This window comes from Capsicum annuum, chromosome 4 (assembly GCF_002878395.1).
Source record: "Capsicum annuum cultivar UCD-10X-F1 chromosome 4, UCD10Xv1.1, whole genome shotgun sequence".
Classification (NCBI taxonomy): domain Eukaryota; kingdom Viridiplantae; phylum Streptophyta; class Magnoliopsida; order Solanales; family Solanaceae; genus Capsicum; species Capsicum annuum.
Window position 1 is genome coordinate 14,123,591 of NC_061114.1, and position 20,252 is coordinate 14,143,842.

The following is a 20,252-nucleotide window of genomic DNA, read 5'->3' on the forward strand; positions in this document are numbered from 1 at the left end:
GGTGGAGCCCGAATTTAAGATTTGGGGGAGTCTAAACATTAAGACAGTTAATGATCTCAAACTAATACATAATAATCACAAATGAACAAACAAGTATTAATATTCAACAAAATTAACCGACAATGTAGAATTTGACAAAGGAGAGCTAGGGACGGTAATTCAAATGTGTGATAAGTTCTTATTTAGTGAGCCCCTTAGAAAAAATATCAATCTCGAAAAAATTTGTGATCATATTGACTCTCGTTCAAAATTTGTTAGGTGGCAGGTAACTGCAATGGTGATTAGAACCCTAATTTTTTTATTGACTTTAAGGGTTTGTTATTTACTTTAGGGTTTGTGATTTAAAGAAAATCAATAGTCAATATTTTTAATTCTATAGTATTGAGGGCAAATCTCCTTATTTATTTTTAACTTATTAATTTTTATTTTATTTTCTAAATAAATGTTTAAAAATAATATTCAATTTTAAAGCATAAAAGCTTTTCTTTTTAGAGCAAATGGTGATTTTTTCAAATCTATGCAACCTATTATATAGTATTTCCTGTAAAATTAAAAAGGAAACAGTAGGAGCACATAGCAGAAAAAAGAAAAGAAAGGCTGTCGCTAGCTATCTTCGAACCCACATCTCAAAAACATAAAGACTTTGCACTTTAGATTGACACATATTTATATTTTATAATTTTTCTAATACAAATATAAGATGTACGCCAATGTCCAAATCTTTTTTTTTTATACTCTACCTTCGCCTCTGTATATACCCTTCTCTCTAATGGCGTGCCATATACCACAATACTAGCCTTTACAAGAGTCAAACATTTTACTTTGAAAATTGGCTAAATATATCATTCGTCATATTTTGAGTCTAAATTTATCCCCCCTTTTTTTTAGAAAATTATCTAAATATACTTTTCGTCATACTTTGGGCCCAAATTTACCCTCGATATCATACATTGAGGTTAATTTTACCTCGTTGTTAAGAAACTTTCACATATATCTTTTATTTAATAAAAATATTCAAATCAACGTTAAATGTCCCATTCTTTAAAAATAAAACACACCCTAATTTAACCCGTTTGATTCAACTCGAGCACAAAAAAGACAAACAAATATAACTCTTTCAGTTTTGTTGGTCAAATTTTCCAACGAGAATAAGCCACTGGATATTTATCAGTGCATAGTTCATGAAAAATTAATCTGCATCAGTGCAACACACAAATAAATATACCCTCTCTCAGTTCATTGGTCTGCATCAGTGCAGAGATCATAAAAAATAGCACTAGATGGTCAAATGCAATATATTAGACCCACTGGATATTTCTCTCGATGATTCATGATTGAGTTAAGAAGTCTCCCCATGTGTCAATCGTGATAATTCTCTATTCACATGTCTTTATATACAATTTAAATATGCACAAATTTTTCATCATGTCGTTGCTCAAAAAAAATATTCATTGATTATAGAATTTAGATGCACATTAAATTTCATATTAAGTTTTAACATTTGAACGTAACTGAACAAAAGCGGAGTTTACAATAAATGTTTTCTTTAGTTTCATGCTTCCATGTTATTGTATTCCGTTTTACTATTTGTTCATTTGAAATAACCTATCAGCGTTGTACATTGAAAGAGAAGTATTTTTGTCCGTTGAAAAAATTCGACAAATAGAATTGAGGGGGTATATTTGTTTGTGTATTTTTTTGGATTGAATCAGGCGAATTAAATTAGAGTGTGGTTTATTTTTTAAAAATAAGGCAACTTGACGTTAATTTAAGCTTTTCTATTAAAAGAAGGATACATGTGAACATTTTTTTTAACAATGAGGATAAATATGATCCCAATGTATGACAAAGATAAATTTGACTTCAGAGTATGATGAATGATATATTTAGCTAATTTCTCTAAAGTAAAAGGATAAATTTGACTCAAAATATGACAATGATAATATATCAATTTTTTAAACTAGAGGGGTAAATTTGAATCTTTCCAGTTTTATTTATTTTATCCTCAATCAATTAATCCACCCTAATATAAATCCCTCTACCCGACCCATTACCCCCAACCCCACAACGACAACCCTTCCTCCGACAACTATAATTATTACAGTGGCCGGTTATTCAACTCCACAATGTCCACAAGGAAATCTAGAGTATCAGCAAAGAACAAAGTAATTAAGGTGCACAATGAAATTACACTCATGGAGCAATCGTCAATACCTCAATCAATTGAACAAGTAAAAAATGATTTGTTAACAATCGTGAAATACAACTACCCCAAAGGTCGTTCGACACTCTTTCATGCCTGTGTCGGTTGGATCTCAAACATATTTGGTATGTTATTCTTTTATTTTTTTTTTTTTAATTTTATTTAAATTGAAAAAAACTTGTTATTATGTGTTATTTGTTTGAACAGTTCTCATGGAGTTGTGTTTGGTGCCATCCAAACAAACTGTATTTCATGTGATGGTATACTTTATTATGACGGCATTGATGAGAATGATTCGTATGTCTATGGATGTCTTAACAAAAAGGATGGTTCCATTTACATTGTCGCGATAACATATATCGTGATATAGAGTTCTCTCCCTGGGAAATTCCCATCAATGAAAACTTCCAACATCCTCAAATGAAACAGGTATTTTGAGTAATTTTGAGCTATAATTCTTTTTGAAATCAAAGAAGTACTAACTATTTTTTATGTTTTTCTTTACAGTTCATGGAAAAATTGAAAGGTAAGTCCAAGTTCAACGTCGCAAAGTAATGCCCAAGTGGAGTGAAGGCTCGAATCTTTTGAGAGTTGAGAGTAGTATTCCGCTAGAATCTTTTAATCTCTATATTTTTATGTTTTAGAGTGTGAGACTTGTAAAGACCACCAAAATAGCTATCTTATTTTAGATAGCTATAAGTAATATGAGCTCAATTTGATAAATGTATTCTCTTTGAAATGCATTGGTTGTGCTTTTTTTTGGCAGCATGTTAATCTATTTGCCCATTTTTGGCATGGTATTCTACCTTAGCATGCTTGTGATCGTGTTCATTTATAGAGTTCAACTTTGTAACACTTGTTTTTGTGTACATATATAGGGTTCAACCTTAAAACATTGGATTATATTGAATTCGTGAACCCATCACTTGATCTGCCACTGTCTTATCAATTAGGGCCGAAAAGTCAGTGATAAAGAGCAAATAGTAGAAGCAACAAGTTTGGGAGATATTACGCATAACACTTAAGCTCTCCAATTTTATGTGACACACTTTATTTAAACAAGAATTTAAGATCTTAATTTAATCTACGTGTTAGTATACAAGTAATAGTGGGAGAGAATAGTTAAGTCAGAGGTGAAGTAATCTTAAAAGACAACCTCGAATCGAAACTCAAGTATGATTAGTTAAGCAAGAAACAATAAACAATAATGCAGTAAATTATTGTCTTGACCAAAGTGCAGAATGCATAGTCAAATTGATTGATACCTTGGTTGTCCCTCCATGAGTTTTTGTTTTTCTTAGTTTGCTCGTGAATTGCTAATGCATCCAGTTTCTCTCATGATACATTAATGATAGTTAAACAACTTCGGACGTCGCTCAATTGGTAAGTAAGGACTTTGCTCGATGATTTGTGATCTGCGTTTGATTTTGAAATAATGTCCTTTTTTTACTTATTTGATGCATTTTGTGTTAGTTCTTATCAGGAACTTGTTTATTCCTTGTTTAGTAAAGTACTTTGATATAACTACATATGAGTTCTAGGATTTGCAGTTAAAGTTCTTGCTGAATAATTATTTCTTCAGTTTTTGTGCATAAATGTTTATCTTCTTTAACATCTCTAATAGTGGTGCTTTGAATGAGAATCATGCTTAAGTAAAGGTGTTGACCTGGTTGATTAACTCCGGGAGCATATATATATGTGTGTGTGTGTTTTCAAAAAATGGTGCTTTTGTCCTTTGTTTGCTTACCGTCTGACCTGACATCTTATTTATGCTTCGGACTTGCACTGAGAGCAGCTTTGACCGGTAGTTTTCCCTCTTTGATCTTTCAGAGATCAATGCATCTTTTTTAAGTTCTAAGTTCGGAAACTGTTGCTAAACAGTTGTGTTTGTCAAGAGACTACCCTCGTAGGTGAACTTGGTATTTGTTCCTCTTCTGAAATGATACAATTAACAGGTTGAAACGTATCTCAAGAAGCATGTTGGTTACTGCAGATACTGTACTACTACTATTTAGTGTATTGTTATCTTGGACCAATGATATCTTCAAGTATTTTGGATTGCTTCAAAGCATTATGTCTGTCCTAATCTTCATAATCTGGTATCAATTTAATTTTTCGATTACTTCTACATATCAGCTATTTGCCATTTTCATTTTATTCAACCTTTGTGATTGAGGCTCACCTTGGGTTCAACACATATCTAGCAAACAACTTTGCTTTATCCACACAACAGTTAAAAATGAAAGAGAAAAATGGCAGCTCTCAGTGTTCCGTCAATATTAACGGCGTTAACTATACTCTTGACGATCATCGCCAGCGACAATTTCAGGCCGTTCAATGTTCCTTACTATGACCATGCACTTATCATCGGTGTTTACCGTATTCTAATCTCAGCCGGTATTCACTGTCCTTGCGCCACTCTTGAGGTCGGTTTGTTTTTACATGTCACATTTTGCTTTCCGATAGTTAAACTTGTTGTACTTTGATCTATATTTTAATATGAGATTGATTGTTTTTTTCGTAGAATTTTCGAATATTTAAATTTGAAATTTAAAATGTTGAACTAATCTAATTTAATTGAGCAGAGCCTCAAAGATTAGTTAAATTGACTCCCATAAAGAAGTGAAATGTGACTATGTAAAAGTGAATGGAGGTAGTATATGATTTGATGTACCAGAATTTTTCATAACATCTTGTGGTCTTCAACATAATATCTAGTTTCATACCACTCTCTTGTTCACTTTTAGTTGTCATGTTTCGCGTCAAACTGCAAGGACTTTGATCAACATTTTAAGACGTATGAGAAGGATTTTCAACTTATAATTTTTTTGTATAGTTTTCGAATATTTAAATTTTAAATATTGAATTAATTTAATTCAATATAGTTTCAAAAATTACTTAAATTGCCTTTTGTTAAGAGAAATGTGATAGGCTGAAAGTGAACGGAGGGAGTATATATTAGATGTTTATTCATAATATCTTGTGGTCTTCAACATAATATTAATTCACTACCTTCGCTCCAATTCACTAATTGTAGTCCATGTAATTCATAAAAACATGTTCGTTTCATTGTTTAATAACTGAATTTTGTTAAAAGTTTATTTCCCTGTTAATTTACTGATGTTTGATCGCGCACACATTCTAAGAAAAGACAGAATTATGATGCAGAAGTTCACTTTTATTAGTCACATTTCACTCGAGAGTCAAACTGTATGAACTTTGATTAATATTTTAGGATGTATTTTTTCATCGTATTAATATGTGAAGGAAACATTAATTTTGCAATGTCTTAATTCAGAAAATTGTTACTTTTCGATCAGTGAAATTACATCTGAATTTCAGGTCCTTAAATCATTTTAAAATCTCAATTAACATCAAATAATCAAATACAAATATGATCTTGTTATAGTTACTGCTTGTTGGAACAGTTCTTTAATGTAATTTAAAGAACTTAACTCTCAGTTTGATGTTCCATAAACATCTGAAATGAAAATATGAATGTCGATGTTAGATATGTTACCCAAACTTATCTATCTTGTTTTGCGCATGTTCTATTGAGGAACATAGGGTATGAATTGTCTTGAGTTTATATACGCCTTGTACATGTTATATGTTCCAGATGTGGTCTAAATTAATAGTTAGGAGCGAAGAAGGCCGTGCCGATGTCATTAAGACTTATACATTTTAGAATGTTCATGAGCCAACGAGAGGACAGGTATTCATTTCCTGAAACCTGCATTATGTAATACGATCTATATTCTTGTAGAGTCTATAGTATTAAACGAGCCAGTCTTGTTCTTCATTCAACTCTTTTTATGTTACCTATTATTTAATCTCTTTAATCTTTATCTTTGTAAGTTGTTGATATTTCTCAACTGCTTCTCTCTTTTGATGCTTCTCTTTTCAGTATAACTTTCAAGGAAGATATGATATTGTCAAGTTTGCAAAGCTAGTTGGATCTCATGGATTGTATCTCTTTATTCGAATTGGTCCTTATGCTTGTGCAGAATGGAACTTCGGGTTGTGTTCTGTTTCCAGTTTTGACATTATCATTAGTGCATGTTAGATGTGTTGTCATGCTTCAAGATATAGTCTAGTCTATTATTTTCAATAAAGCAAAAGGTTAACTTTTGGTAAATGCATTACTTCACTCTCACAACAGAATATAGCAGATGGGAGTCAACACATTTGTGTCACCATTGAGAGCTTCTCTATTGATCTTTTTTTTTTTTTTTGACTTGCACCGGGTGTCCGAAACTCTTCGAGTCCCGACTAATCCCCGGGGGTGCACAGGCCCTCGGCAAGGAGTTTCCTGTACACCACGGGTAATTCAGGGTTTCACCCAGTCTGATGACCCTCAGAAATTGATTGTTTGCACCCAGTGGGAATCGAACTTGAGACCTTGAAAGGGAGCACCCCAAAGCTCAAGCCAATTACCACCAGGCCAACCCTTGAGTGTATTGCAGGGGCTTCCCCATATGGCTTCGTGATATACCTGGAATAGAATTTCGAACAGATAATGCTCCATTCAAAGTATTATTTATAGCAGGGGAACAAAAGTCTTTCTGTAGAATTGTATGAGGCGTTTTTGAGGTGTCCTTGGAGTGTGACGTTTCTAAATTTTGTAAATAACTTGTTTGTGTATGGCCATGTCTATGTTTTGTTGGACATGATTTGTGGCCTCCATGTCTGCTGCCATAATATAGGTTCCATATTGATTCAACGAGTCTAAACCGATTACAGGTCACTTTGTTAATTGTAAATTCAGTTAACCTTATAGAGATATTAGATACATTGTTAGGCATAGCACCCCAGGTACGTCCTAGTGGTCAATGAAGTGGGAGGAGAACCGTCCAACAACACCATGTTACCGTTCAACAATAAGCCCCACCTTTTGTTCATTCTGTTCAAACATGCATTTCACGATTAGTTCTGTTTACAGTTAAATTTTGCATCTGTTTAGTAATATTCATTTGGAATTGTGGCATTGTTGGTTGACTGTTTGATTCAGCAATAAATAAGTTGGCTTTCCAATGTTTTGTTGGTTAAATTGCAGTTGTGGTAGTTTAAGAGCATTATTTAGAGATGGAGCGCTATGTTAAAAAGATAGTTGATCTTATGATAGCTGAGTCACTCTTTTCGTGGCAAGGTGGTCCTATCATTTTGTTGCAGGTTATGAAGTTTCTTATCCTGAGTCGCTAATTAGAATATCAGTTTTAGAGACATTTGCTAAACACTGATAAATTTTGCACTTTCATCTATCTCCTTCGCCTTCCCTCCGCATGTGTTCTTGCATGCTTCTGCATCTAGGTTTAACGTAGAGTCGTATCTTTGTCTGACGTTAAAATTTGTCAGATTGAAAATGAATATTGAAATATTGAAAGCTCATTTGGTCCCAAGGGGAAGATATATATGAAATGGGCTGCTGAAATGGCTGTTGGCCTTGGCACTGGTGTTTCATGGGTCATGTGCAGGCAAACTGATGCTCCAGAATACACTGTAATGCACTTGGTTGCCTGATCTTCTCTAATACATCCAATTGTAGCTTGTGGTCTATTCAGTCTCTTATACAGCAGCAACAACAACAACACAGACACAGTATAATCCCACAAATGGGGTCTGGCGAGGATAGGATGTAACCTTATCCCTACCTTTGTGGGGTAGAGATGTTGATTTTGATAGACCTTAGGTTATTTAGTCTATAATAGTTTTGATAAAAAAGATTCATTAGATAATAGTTTTTATTATTTTGTCGAACGAGTTGCATAAAAGCTAGTATTTAGAAGTTCTGTGCGAATATGCAGGCATATTTCTTGACTTTCTTTTGTAAAAGATAAGCTGGCATAGAAACGGATCAATTTGTATCTCACTTTAAAATTTTAGAAAACTTCACTAAAAGAGCACTTTTTATCATATATAACAAATACAGTCAATTGAACTTTCGAGTTATCCGAACACACGAATTGTGGCAAACTCTAAGTTGCTCGGTCTCTCCAAATGTGTCGCCGCACCCATGTTGGATCCTCCAAAAATGCACTACTTTTGAAGAATCCAACACACACTCCATGACATTTTCGAAGAGCCCGAGCAACTTATATTTCTTCACTAAATTCTGAATCAATATGTGCATGGTTCTAGGAAACCTTAGGTTCTTGTTAGTGCTATTGATTATACTATCTCTAAAGTGTATTGATTATACTATCTCTAAAGTGTGAGTTGACTTCTCTATAACTCATGAACTAAAAAGCAACATATCTTTGCTTGCATAAATCACCTCTTTTGAAAAAGTTATTCTCCGCAGATTCTGATCTTTGTACTTGACTTTATATTCTTCCACATATCCTTTGTTAGGAAAGCTTAGAATAATGACAAATATACATAAGAGGCAATTTTGTTCCTACAAGTGTTCCTTCTCATATGTAAGGGCTTGGAATTTTAGAACTTGATATGAAATGAAATGAAAAAGTTGAGAATAAGAAATTCAGTAATATATGAAGTATCGGCAGTTGATTTGTTAAGTTTCTAGCTATGTGTGGAATTCCATTCCTCACTTCTCCTCCCCTTCAGTAATTGTGCCTTCACATATGAGGTCCATAATAATTTCAGAAGGGCAATGGTGGATGTCTTGAGTAGTTTGACTGTTTGAGTGTGTCAAATGGTCCAGAAAAGATAAGTTTCCCTAGGTCAGCTGCTCCTCAATCTGTTACTCTCATGAAAGATGACAATCGTATGCGGTGGAGAATTAATGAGGTTATGTATTATATTACGCTAAAGGATGCAGATGGAGTTCTTTGCTTTCTTAGAATGTGCACGTTAGATCTTAGTTAGTATTATTAGTTCTTCAGTGAATGAATAACGATAGATGGACGTTGCATACCAAAACCTAACTCAAGAATTATGATCCAGTAAAATGTGGAATGCTTGAGCTCATATCCCTTCATTATGCTCTTTTTTATTTTATGCCTCCCTCTGATGTATACAACTCAAAAAGGAATGCAGGAACTCTTAGCTACATTTTGGATCATGTTGAGTCAATAACTTACTGAAAAAGGAAAGAAACAACAGTCTTTTTCTTTTTTTTGCTGTAGGTTTGCAGATTGGGGTGAAAGACTCCCGCATAGACCCTCTGAGGATATTGCATTTGCAATTGCTAGTTTCTTTCAGCGTGGGGGTAGCTTACAGAACTATTATATGGTATTTAGATGCATCTGATGTTCTTTAAAGTTTATTTTGCAGTCTGGTACAGATAACGCATGTACCTTAATATATTTAACTGTCTCCTATTCCAGCTGACCGACCTTGTAATTCTTGTAAAAGTTTTCCTGTAGACCGATAGTCAGATTACCCAGTTCCACCTGATCATCTCTTTTTTAGATTAATGAGACTTGTTCTATATCGAGTATGAAGGGGAGCCTTGGAGTAATCGGTAAAGTTGTTGTCATGTGATCAGTAGGTCACTGGTTCAAGCCTTGGAAACAACTTCTGGCAAAAATGCAAGGTAAGACTGCGTACAATACACCCTTATGGTGGGGCCCTTCCCCAAATGTACTTTTATTGAAAATTTCTGGAAATAAAGGAGAAAAGATCATTTTTCTTCCACACGTTTCTTTGATGAGAAAAATTATAGTTTAAATAAGAAGAACCAACCTTTCAAATCTAATGATAGTTCAAATAAGAAGAAACCATTTTCTTTCAACTTCTCCACACTTTTGCTAGACTCATAGTTTCTTGCCGGGAACTGTTTTACCACTACCAGAGTAATTCGACGCAAAGAAAGGGCTGGAAACTTGGATTTCTGGCACTTTCCTTTTCGTTTCCAGGCAGAAAACAATTTCCTTGCTGACCGGCTGTTTCATCTTGTAATACCAGTATTTTTTCGGGACAAATTTTGGCCGGACAAATCACTAGCTATGATTATGATGCTCCACTTGACGAATATGGTAACTTTTCAGTTTTATTTACTCTTCTTTAAGAACATTACTGTTGAGGTAAAATTTGATAGCCAGGTTTACATTGATATAGCCTCTTTTTTTCTTAAGTACTCATTAAATAGACCGCAATAACTACTTTGATAATTATCTAACCTTATGAAAAAGGTCTATATTAAGCTGTGTCACTGATAGAATGTTAAACTGTTAGTGTTAGGATCATCCGTACGGTTAAAATGTTAGCAGTGCCAAGTTCTTTAATAAGATTTTGTCCCACTTATGTCTATACATAATGTCTTATAAACATCAAACAATCAGAATTTTCTCTCTTGTTCTCACGGTTACTATTTTGTATAGGACTACTGCGTCAACCTAAATAACGCCATTTGAAGGACCTGCATGCTGCTATAAAGCTTCGTGAACCCGCTCTTGTTGCTGCTGATTCACCTCCGTATATTAAACTGGGACCAAAACAAGAGGTCAGTTATTAACTGCAAAATAAAAGGTTAGTTGTTGAATATTTATTGTGATGAATGTGTTTTAGCCTGACTACCTTTGCAGAGGTACTTATTACTTTTTTATTTTATTATCGAAGGTGCATCATGTTTTTACTTTGTTCATTGACAGCAACAAAATTCCTTAAGATACCTTGTAAATCCAAAATTTCATCAGTTACTATTATGATGCTTCACTTAATAATGTCTTTGATAGAGCATAGTTGATGTTATTCTTGCTTTTTGGGGAGGTTGAAGTCATTTGTTTCTAACAGGACAAACAATATATGACATTTTTACAAATTACTTGATCCATAAGAAAATTTGCACTTGCATTTATCGTCCTTCTGAAGAACAGCATATAAGAGTATTATGAGCTATTTACACCACCATGTATAACTGGAAAATAGGAGGAAAATCTCTCATTCAAATCGAAATTTATCTGATCAATGAATCAATCTAGTTGATTTAATTTCTTAGTTGTGGAAAAAAGTCTTTATCTTTCTCATCAGGAAATCAAAATCTAGTCAATCTAATTTACGGAGCTATTCTCTTTTTCTTCTTCCAAATGACAACTCTTTCTGCTGGGGGGAATTTGTGAATTACGAATGAGGCTTTGTGTGTTTTGCTACTTGTGATGTTTTTAGAGTGGACAGTTGGCAATACTTGGCAATCCTACTCGATACACTTAATATGAATGTGAAAGTTAAGAAAGGCCGAAAAGACTTTATCTGAAAAATAAAGGAAAGGCAGAAAGGAACAAAGGACGGACTCCTTATGTTATGCAAGGGTGAATCTTGGTGCCATTTCATCCCTTTATGTTTATGCTTGTCATGTTACTTCAGGCACATGTCTATCGTGGAACATCCAACAACTATGGCCAAGATTTTGTCCTTGAATGAAGGCATATACGCAGCATTTATTGCGAACATTGATGAATATGAATCAGCAACGATGACATTTTACGGTCAAGATTATATTTTACCTCCATGGTCAGTGAGTATTCTGCCAGATTGCAGAAACACAGCTTTCAACGCAGCTTGATGTTCCCACAGTTAAAAGAGTGTAAGTTTGAAGTTCAAAAGATGGCTGGCAGTGCTTGCATGTTTACTTGTTTCATTATTTTCTTTTATTCCAAACTTGTTATATTGTATTGAGAATGTGGCTTCCACAAACTGAGGCTGCAGTCATTACTAACTTCTGTGTGGATGATGGTAGTCGGTAGATTACAAAGATTGTTGAATTTCCATTGCAGCTCAAGATTTCTCCTATAGCTTCTGAATAAATGGTTGAGTGAAGTGTTTACGACCCTTTTGGCAAATAGTTCATCCGAAATTATGATTTGTCACCATAAGACCTGGCGATGCATTGTGAATTTAGCTATAGTTTAGGTATTCACTTACATGCTCATGTTGATTGAAAGAGAAACATATCCTGATTACTAAGCTTAACTTTAATTTTAGTAACCTCATCATCGTATAATTAAAAGTACCCATGCTCTTTCAAGTATATAACCTAGTGTCTTCATCACCGGCATGCTTTTATAACTAAGTAGTACTTTGTGATTTATTTTAATAATATGTTTAATTTCTTTTCTCTACCGTTCCTTAAGCAGATGGCCGCACAAACTTTAATCAAAACAGTGGGCTCTGATTGTGTTTCAGTTGGGAATAATTCTTTGGTTTCACAATTAATCATTAAAAGCAAGCTCGAAAGTATTTCAAAAGTATTTCACAATCTTGGATGACATTGAAGGAGCCACTTGGTCAGTACGGTGACAAGAATATCACTTCTAAAGGGATACTGGAGCATCTGAATGTGACAAAAGACCAGTCGGATTACCTGTGGTATCTGACCAGGTATTTCAAACTTATAACTGAGGTTAGGATCAGACTAAACAGTGATTACTACCTTAATTTGGAGCCACTTGATGATGGGATTGTCCAATTCCATAGAAATCTTTAAAACCTCACCATTTATACCACATTTTCAGATGACATTTGTACTGGAATTGAAGCGACTTGAAACACGTGAAGATAATCTTTCGACATAAGATGGCCAGTGGGTTGTGCTCTTCATAAATTAATGAGTTTGATGTTATATACTACAGTGTTGTACATGACAACATTTGTGATGAAAATGGATACACTTTACATGGCCACTCTATCTGCTGGTTGCTAATACACTTTACATGGCCACTCTATTGCTGGCTGCTAACTTTACATTAGACGTAAAACTAACTTAAAAGACTACAGGCTGGACACTTCTGGTTTTAACTAAACTGTTCTCTTTCCCTGTATTGCAACTGTTTGTGCTTGATTTTGTGTGTTTGTGTGTGTTCTTTTCCTTTTAACCTCTGTACCAATGTACATTGGCTTCTGAATAACTGGAGACATATGATATACTATACTTGTGGTTTGAGGATTCAAATTGTAGGGCTAAAATAAATATTAGAGTTTCAACTAAGACAATATGAACTTCTTTGAGGTTTTAGGATAGATGAAGTATAGTATTTCTTAATGCCCAAGTTTTGTTATCCTTGCATTTGGTTCTGAGTGTGTTTGCGAGTAGTTAGGCTTTAACAACATCAAGCCTAACTGTTGCAAGTATAGAAACTGTTGAGAAACGTACACCTCCAGAGCAGATAATCATCGATAAAGGCAAGGCACCAGCAAGTATAGAAACTGTTGCATCGGCTACTGGTCTGTTGAAATTGGGGGATTTCAGGAGGGCGAAAGAATGACAGCAAATTACCTAGCACCAGTGGTAAGAAAAGTGAAGTGACAAGTCCGAAGCAGAGTGAGAGTGTGCCAATCAAGCGAAAACTGGACTTACAACAGCCGCAGGAGAAGAAACATTGTGCGAACCTATTTCAACAATCTAAGCTAACACGGCGAGGTATGAGCTTATAATATGTTGCTCCAGTTGTGAAAGATGGATCCAAATTGGTTCAATTGCAAGCAAGTGATGTGGATATGGATACTGAAAAATGGAAAAAATCTCTTATTCTCTGTTGTTGGTGCTTCTCCAACGATTGGGGCCTTGGAGAGGTTTATAGCAGAGCAATGGAACTTTACGGCTAAGCCAAAGATATATTACCATAACGAGGGCTATTTTTGTGGTGTTATTCAATTCGCTGGAAGACCGAGATGTAGTTCTTTCATCAGGACCCCATATGCTCAACAGTAAACCAATAATCCTAAAGGTATGGTCAAAGGAATTTGATTTCAGTGCTGAGGTTTTAACTACACTCCCTATATGGGTTAACTTTCCCAATTTGCCACTGAATTGTTGGAGTCAAAGAGCCTTGAGCAGGATGAGTAGTGCATTAGGTAATCCGTTGTTTGCAGATGACTGTACAACTAAGGTGGAAAGGATCTCATATGCACGTGTTCTAATAGAGATGAATGTCACTCAGTCACTTTCTAAGGTGATATCCGTGCAAGACCCGAGTGGTAGAGTATTTGAGCAAAAGCTGGAGTATGACTGGGTGCTGGTATATTTCAGTACATGCCTGATGGTAGGTCATAAGTAACCCTGCAGAGAAGAAGGCTCCTCCTGAACCTAGGAAGCCTAAACCGATGCCAACATGGGTACAAAAGCCCGAAGATCCACCAGAGATGCAAACAGACTTGCGTCCAAATGAGGCATTTCCACCATTGAATCATGCATGGAAAGAAGCAAAAGGCAGGTCAGCCGCCAAGAATAAGCAAAAAGAGAAGGTAGATATTACACCATTGGCTAATGGATTCACTATGCTGGAAGATGATGTTATACAGGGTGCAGGTATTATGGGTAGACGGGATGCAGGTCAATGTAGTAAAGGGGATGGAGGAGGGGGTCAGCATGAACTATCTAAATCTGCACAATGAGAGTAGCTTGGAACGTAAGGGGTATTAATAAGCTGTTTAAGCAAAAAGAGGTTACTTATTTCCTGAATAAACACAACGTTAGTCTGATAGCTATGGTAGAACATAAGGTGCAACACCAATTTGCCTAAAAAATTATTCAAAACATCACAAAGAAATGGGACTGGTGTGGTAACTAAGATGCTGCAGGGAAAGGGAGGATATGGATCCCTATGGAATGCTGATAGAATTGATTTTGAGATACATGGAAAAGTGGAGCTAAATAATGAGAAGATTATGTTTACAGCCATATATGGGTTACACTCAATTGCTGATAGGGGTAAGCTTTGGCCTGCTCTTGGCACCATAGCATCTGGTGTACACTAGCCTTGGATACTAATAGGTGACTATAATACAATACTGGAACATCATGATAGGATTAAGGGAAGTCCAGTAACAGATAATGAAATTAAAGATTTTGCGCAGTTCCTAGGAGACCATAAACTTACAGAGCTGTGGTCAGTGGGGAGGAGGTATACATGGACTAATGGACATGTTTTTAGCAAGTTAGATAGAGCCATAGTTAATGCTGAATGGGTGCAGAGATTCCCTAATGTTGAAGCTATTGTGATGGACCCAAGATGCTCAGACCATTCTCCAATAGGTATTGAAGTAGACAGCAGCAAACCACCTGGAAAAATGGCATTCAAATTCTTCAATGTGCTAGCTGAGCACCCCAGTTTTCCTGAAATAATACGACAAGCTTTGCTGAAGCCGGTTACTGGTGTTACTATGAGGAAGGTATGGGAGAAAGTGAAGTTAGCAAAACAAGAATTAAAGGGCTTAAACAATAGAGAGTTCACTGGTATGGATAGAAAAATTCAAGAGGCAAGAGAAAAACTGGAGGAAATACAAGTAGATATGAGATGCAATATGTCACCTGAACTGTTTGAAGAAAAAGCTGATTAAAATGAAGCTCGAACAGTGGTGTCTTATAGAGGAGAAGATTCTGCAACAAAAGTCCAGGATGATTTGGCTCAGAGTAGGAGATGCAAATACAAAATATTTCTTTGCAAGTTTAAAGGGTAGACAAGCTCAAAGCAAAATCAAGAACTTAGTATCCTTAAAAGGCAACATGCTGCACTCCCAAGATGCTATTCAAAGAGAGATTACTGAATTTTACATTACTCTTCTGGGTACTGCAGCCAGCATGGTACCTACACTTGATCCTACAGTAATCAGAAATGGGATTATGATTAGCAGGGATCAACAACTGGAGTTAATCAAGCCTGTCACTAGACAGGAAGTATTAGAAGCCCTGAATGCTATAGATGGGAATAAAGCACCAGGTTGTGATGGTATGAATGCATGTTTTTTCCAAAAAGCTTGGCCTGTGCTAGGTACCGAAGTTACTGACGCTATACTTGAATTTTTTAATGGTGGGATAATGTTTAAACCAGTGAACTGTACCAGTGTGATCTTGATTCCAAAGGTTAAAAATCCTAACACAGTTAAAGAGTTTAGGCCAATCTCCTGCTGTACTACCTTGTACAAAATTAGCTCAAAAGTACTCACTTCCAGGATGAAACAGGTGATGGATAATTTGATTGACCCTTGCCTGGCTGCTTTTGTACCGGGTAGAGTGATAACAGACAACATAAATTAAGCCATGAAATGGTCAAAGGATATGGTAGGAAAGGCATTTCCCCAAGGTGCATGCTAAAGATTGATATTCAAAAAGCGTACGATTCTATGGAGTGGCCATTTATAGAGCAGATGCTGAAAGGGCTGAACTTCCCTGAAATATTTGTGAATTGGATTATGCAATGCATAAGTACTGTTTCATATTCTGTGGTGATCAATGGAAGCTCATCTACTCCATTCCCTGCTAAAAGAGGATCGAGGCAAGGGGACCCTATGTCCCCTTACCTTTTTGTTATCGTAATGGAATATCTCACAAGATTGTTGAAGGGTCTGAGATTGCAAAAGGAATTCAAGTTCCACCCAAAGTGTGCAAAAGTGAATCTGATTCAACTTGGATTTGCAGATGATCTTCTGTTGTTTTGCAAAGGTGATGTGAAATCTGTTGAACTATTATTTACTTGCTACACAAAGTTTTCTATGGCTTCGGGATTCAAGCAGATGCTGATAAGAGCTCTGTCTACTTTGGGGGAGTGCCAAGAAATATACAACAGCAGATCCTAGAAGTCTTAGGCTTCAACGCTGGTACCATGCCATTTAAATAACTTGGAGTTCCTTTCAGTACAAAAAGGATAGCCATCATTGAGTGTCAGCCATTGATTGAGAAGATTATGAGCCGGATTACATCCTGGACCACTAAGTATTTGTCATACGCTGGTAGACTTCAGCTGATCAAAGGTGTCTTATTCTCAATCCAAACCTATTGGTCACAAGTGTTTGTGCTTCCTAAAGGTGTTATCCAGGTCATGGAAAGCTTATGCAGAAGATTTTTATGGACAGGAACAGATGAGATATCCAAAAAGGCACTTATAGCATGGGAGAATTTGTGCAAATCCAAGACTTGTGGAGGTGTAAACATAATTGATATGACTACCTGGAACAAGGCTGCTATTCTGAAACTACTATGGAACCTATGCCCGAAAAAAGATAAAATGTGGGTGCATTGGGTGCATACTTATTACATAAAGAATGAGCTAATTGAAGAGGTGATGCCTCGGCAGGCTTCCTGGATATTGCAGAAAATTTTCAAGGCTCACAAATACGGGCTGGCAGCAGGGTATACAATAAAAGACCTTGAAGATATGCACCAGTTCCGTACAAGCTACATGTATAAATGACTGATGGGGTGCTTCCAAAAGGTGGAATGGAGAAGATTAGTTTGTAACAACTATGGGGCTCCTAAATGGATCTTCATTCTAAGGTTGGCTATTATGAACAGGTTGTACACCAAAGATAGACTAACCAAGTGGAAGATGCAGGTGCAAGCTCAATGTGTGCTATGCAGGAAAGAAGATGAGACAGTTGAACACTTGTTTTTCGAGTGTCAGTATGCTGCTGCAATGTGGAATGCGTTGTTGAGATGGGTGAAGATACACAGAGTTGCTATGACATGGAGTAGTGAAATAAACTGGAGTGTTGCAAACATTAGAGGGCAATCAGCTGGTGCTCATGTGTTCAGGATGATGTTGGCTGCTTGCGTTTACTACATTTGGCATGAGAGAAATAGCAGAATATTTAGGAACACCACTGTACAGCCTGATAGCATAGTAAGGATAGTAATTCAGGAAATGATATTACTTGCTAGTTCAAAGCCGAAGTTAGCTAGTGTGGTGCCTACTCTGAACTATTATCCACAAATGTGATAGTCAGATTAGTAGTGAAGGTATAGAAGTGAGGCGATAGTATTGCTCCCAGGCTGTGTTACCAGCTGCTGGAAGATTGCTTTGTAATGTTCACTTTGGTAATAAAATGAAATTATTTACCAAAAAAAAAAAAAAAACAACGTCAAGCCTCTTTGGATGAGCATCTGCATACCTTTTGGTACTTTTGGCTTTTGAGATTAATTGTTTGGTGGGCGACAATATGAATGATTGTCCACGCAATAACATGATTCTCTGAATGTTCTGTTGTCTCCCGATTATCTGACTCATTTTTTCTTTTCCTTTAACAAGTGAATAGCCACACAACACATATACCAAAAACACTGGAAGATTTGGTTACAAATAGATTCATACATTTATAATTGGTTGCAAACTGAAACAGTGATGAGTTACTCTATTTATTTATCTCTGGCGAATGCAGGATATATATTTCTGACGATGACATCTCATTTTGGAAGCAAAAGGATGTTAGTTCAATGATTGATATTTTGATAGCATGCACGATTTTGTTTGCATTTTTGTTAATGGGCAGCTTGCAGGTATTTGGTTAGGTTGCTTTTGTGCTGTATTATTATGCATCTCTTTTACCCAGTTCTCCTGGCATTGTCAAAGTGTACTTAAGACATTGAACTTTTCTTGCTCTGCATGAATATGATTTTCAAATTTATGTTAATTTCATCTCTGAGCATAGGGACGGCCTGATGGATTGTCGTATTAATATCATTTTCAAATTTATGTTAGTTTCCATCTCTGAGCATAAAGTTCTGATGGATTGTTTTAGTGTCTGTCAAATACTCATATAAAATATCACTATTTTTCGTGTGCTTATAGTGCAAGGGGCTGAAACATTAGTCAAGGTAGCTTTGAGAGGGTACGTCCCAGCAGACTTCTGTCCATGCTAATGTAGTATTTTATTTCCCTTTTTCTCCCTATGTCTTCAATTCTTCGCCCTTTTACCCTGTGATGTCTCTGTTGCAAGTGAAGGTAGTGTGAAAGGCAAATGGATCAAGGTGTTTCAGCCTGTTAATCTAGTTCCTTAAAGATCTCATACATTTTGGGATGGAGGGAGTAATATAAGACATTGAATAGGGGAATAAAATTAGTAAAAAAGATATTGATCTGGTGATAGATATTTACTTAGCAAAATACATAACACCACATTTGTACCATGATTTATTATATATTTGTTGAAAAGATATTGTTATTAATATGTTTTTTTTTTAAAAAAAAAACAAAAAAAACAAGAAAGAATGTCTCCTCCAGTTTGCCTACTTTATTAAAATACAATCTTCTCAAATTTTAATATTAGACACGGGCCTAACATTAAGATGTTTATTTATCTTTTCAATCTTGATATATTTAAATAAAAAATTTTAATAAAATAATTGAATATGTTTTGTAGGATTCATGTTGAATCTAGCACGAGTTTAAGATATGTTATTTTAATATATATTTAGATACTTTAAGTTGTTAACTATTGTAATTTATAATATTTTTATGCAATTTTTAAATTAATATACGTTACTTTTCTTGTCCAAATTTTTGTGGCATTTATAGTCAATTATATTTTAAAAATAATTTAAGTTTTTAATTATTGTGATTTATAGTACTTTTCTTTTATTCCAATTTCGGTGACACTAATATAATTTCAAGAGTCGACCAAATATTTTATATCTTTTAAATTTTTTAAGTTAATTATTGTGATTTCTAGTATTTTTCATTTATTTTTTTGAAATATATAATATATTAATTATTTTTAGATATTTTAAGTTGTTAACTATTGTAATTTATAATACTTTTTATATAATTTTTGAATAATATATGCTGCTCTCTCTCCTTGTTCAGAGTTTTGTGTCGACGATAGTCAATTATATTTTTTAAATAATTTAAATTTTTGATCATTGTGATTTAGAATATTTTTTCTATTTTGATTTATGTGGCACAATGTTTAAATTACTATAATAATTAATTAGGGGTGATATAGTAAAATGTAGTTATTATTATTTATTATTTTTATTATGTGTGTGTTGATTCAAAAAGAATTTGGAAACATTTAGAAATATGTTAAATGTTAATAATCCATTTGGTGCTTCTTGATTTTTCTACATTTACCTCTTGTATGTTTTTATTCTTTTGCCCTTTGAGTATATGTAATAATTTTTATTTTTTTAAAAAAATATCATGAAAATATATATATATATATATATATATATATATGGCCTTAGAAATAGCGTTTGAACTTTTTGCCCTTTATTAAAAATCTTCGCTTTAGACAAAATCGTTTTTTCACCTTTCTTTTATTATTATAATAATATTAAATTACAAAAATCAAAAAATCTTTTCTCACAAAAATAGAAATCTTTTTCCACCATCTGCAAAAACTAATCTTTCCTAATTACAAGAGGACAACTCATAAA

The 20,252-nt window shown here is 34.8% G+C and overlaps 1 long non-coding RNA gene and 1 pseudogene across 1 annotated transcript; one reads left to right on the plus strand and one right to left on the minus strand.

The window, feature by feature from the left end:
- The first annotated feature begins 2,027 nt into the window (after window positions 1-2,027).
- LOC107868225 lies at window positions 2,028-18,553 on the plus strand (annotated as a pseudogene).
- On the minus strand, window positions 14,728-18,518 carry LOC124897647. Its single transcript, XR_007054426.1, has 2 exons — window positions 15,414-18,518; window positions 14,728-15,218 (listed from the first exon to the last, which is right to left on the minus strand). It is a non-coding gene; the product is annotated as an uncharacterized LOC124897647 (long non-coding RNA).
- Window positions 18,554-20,252: the final 1,699 nt, after the last annotated feature.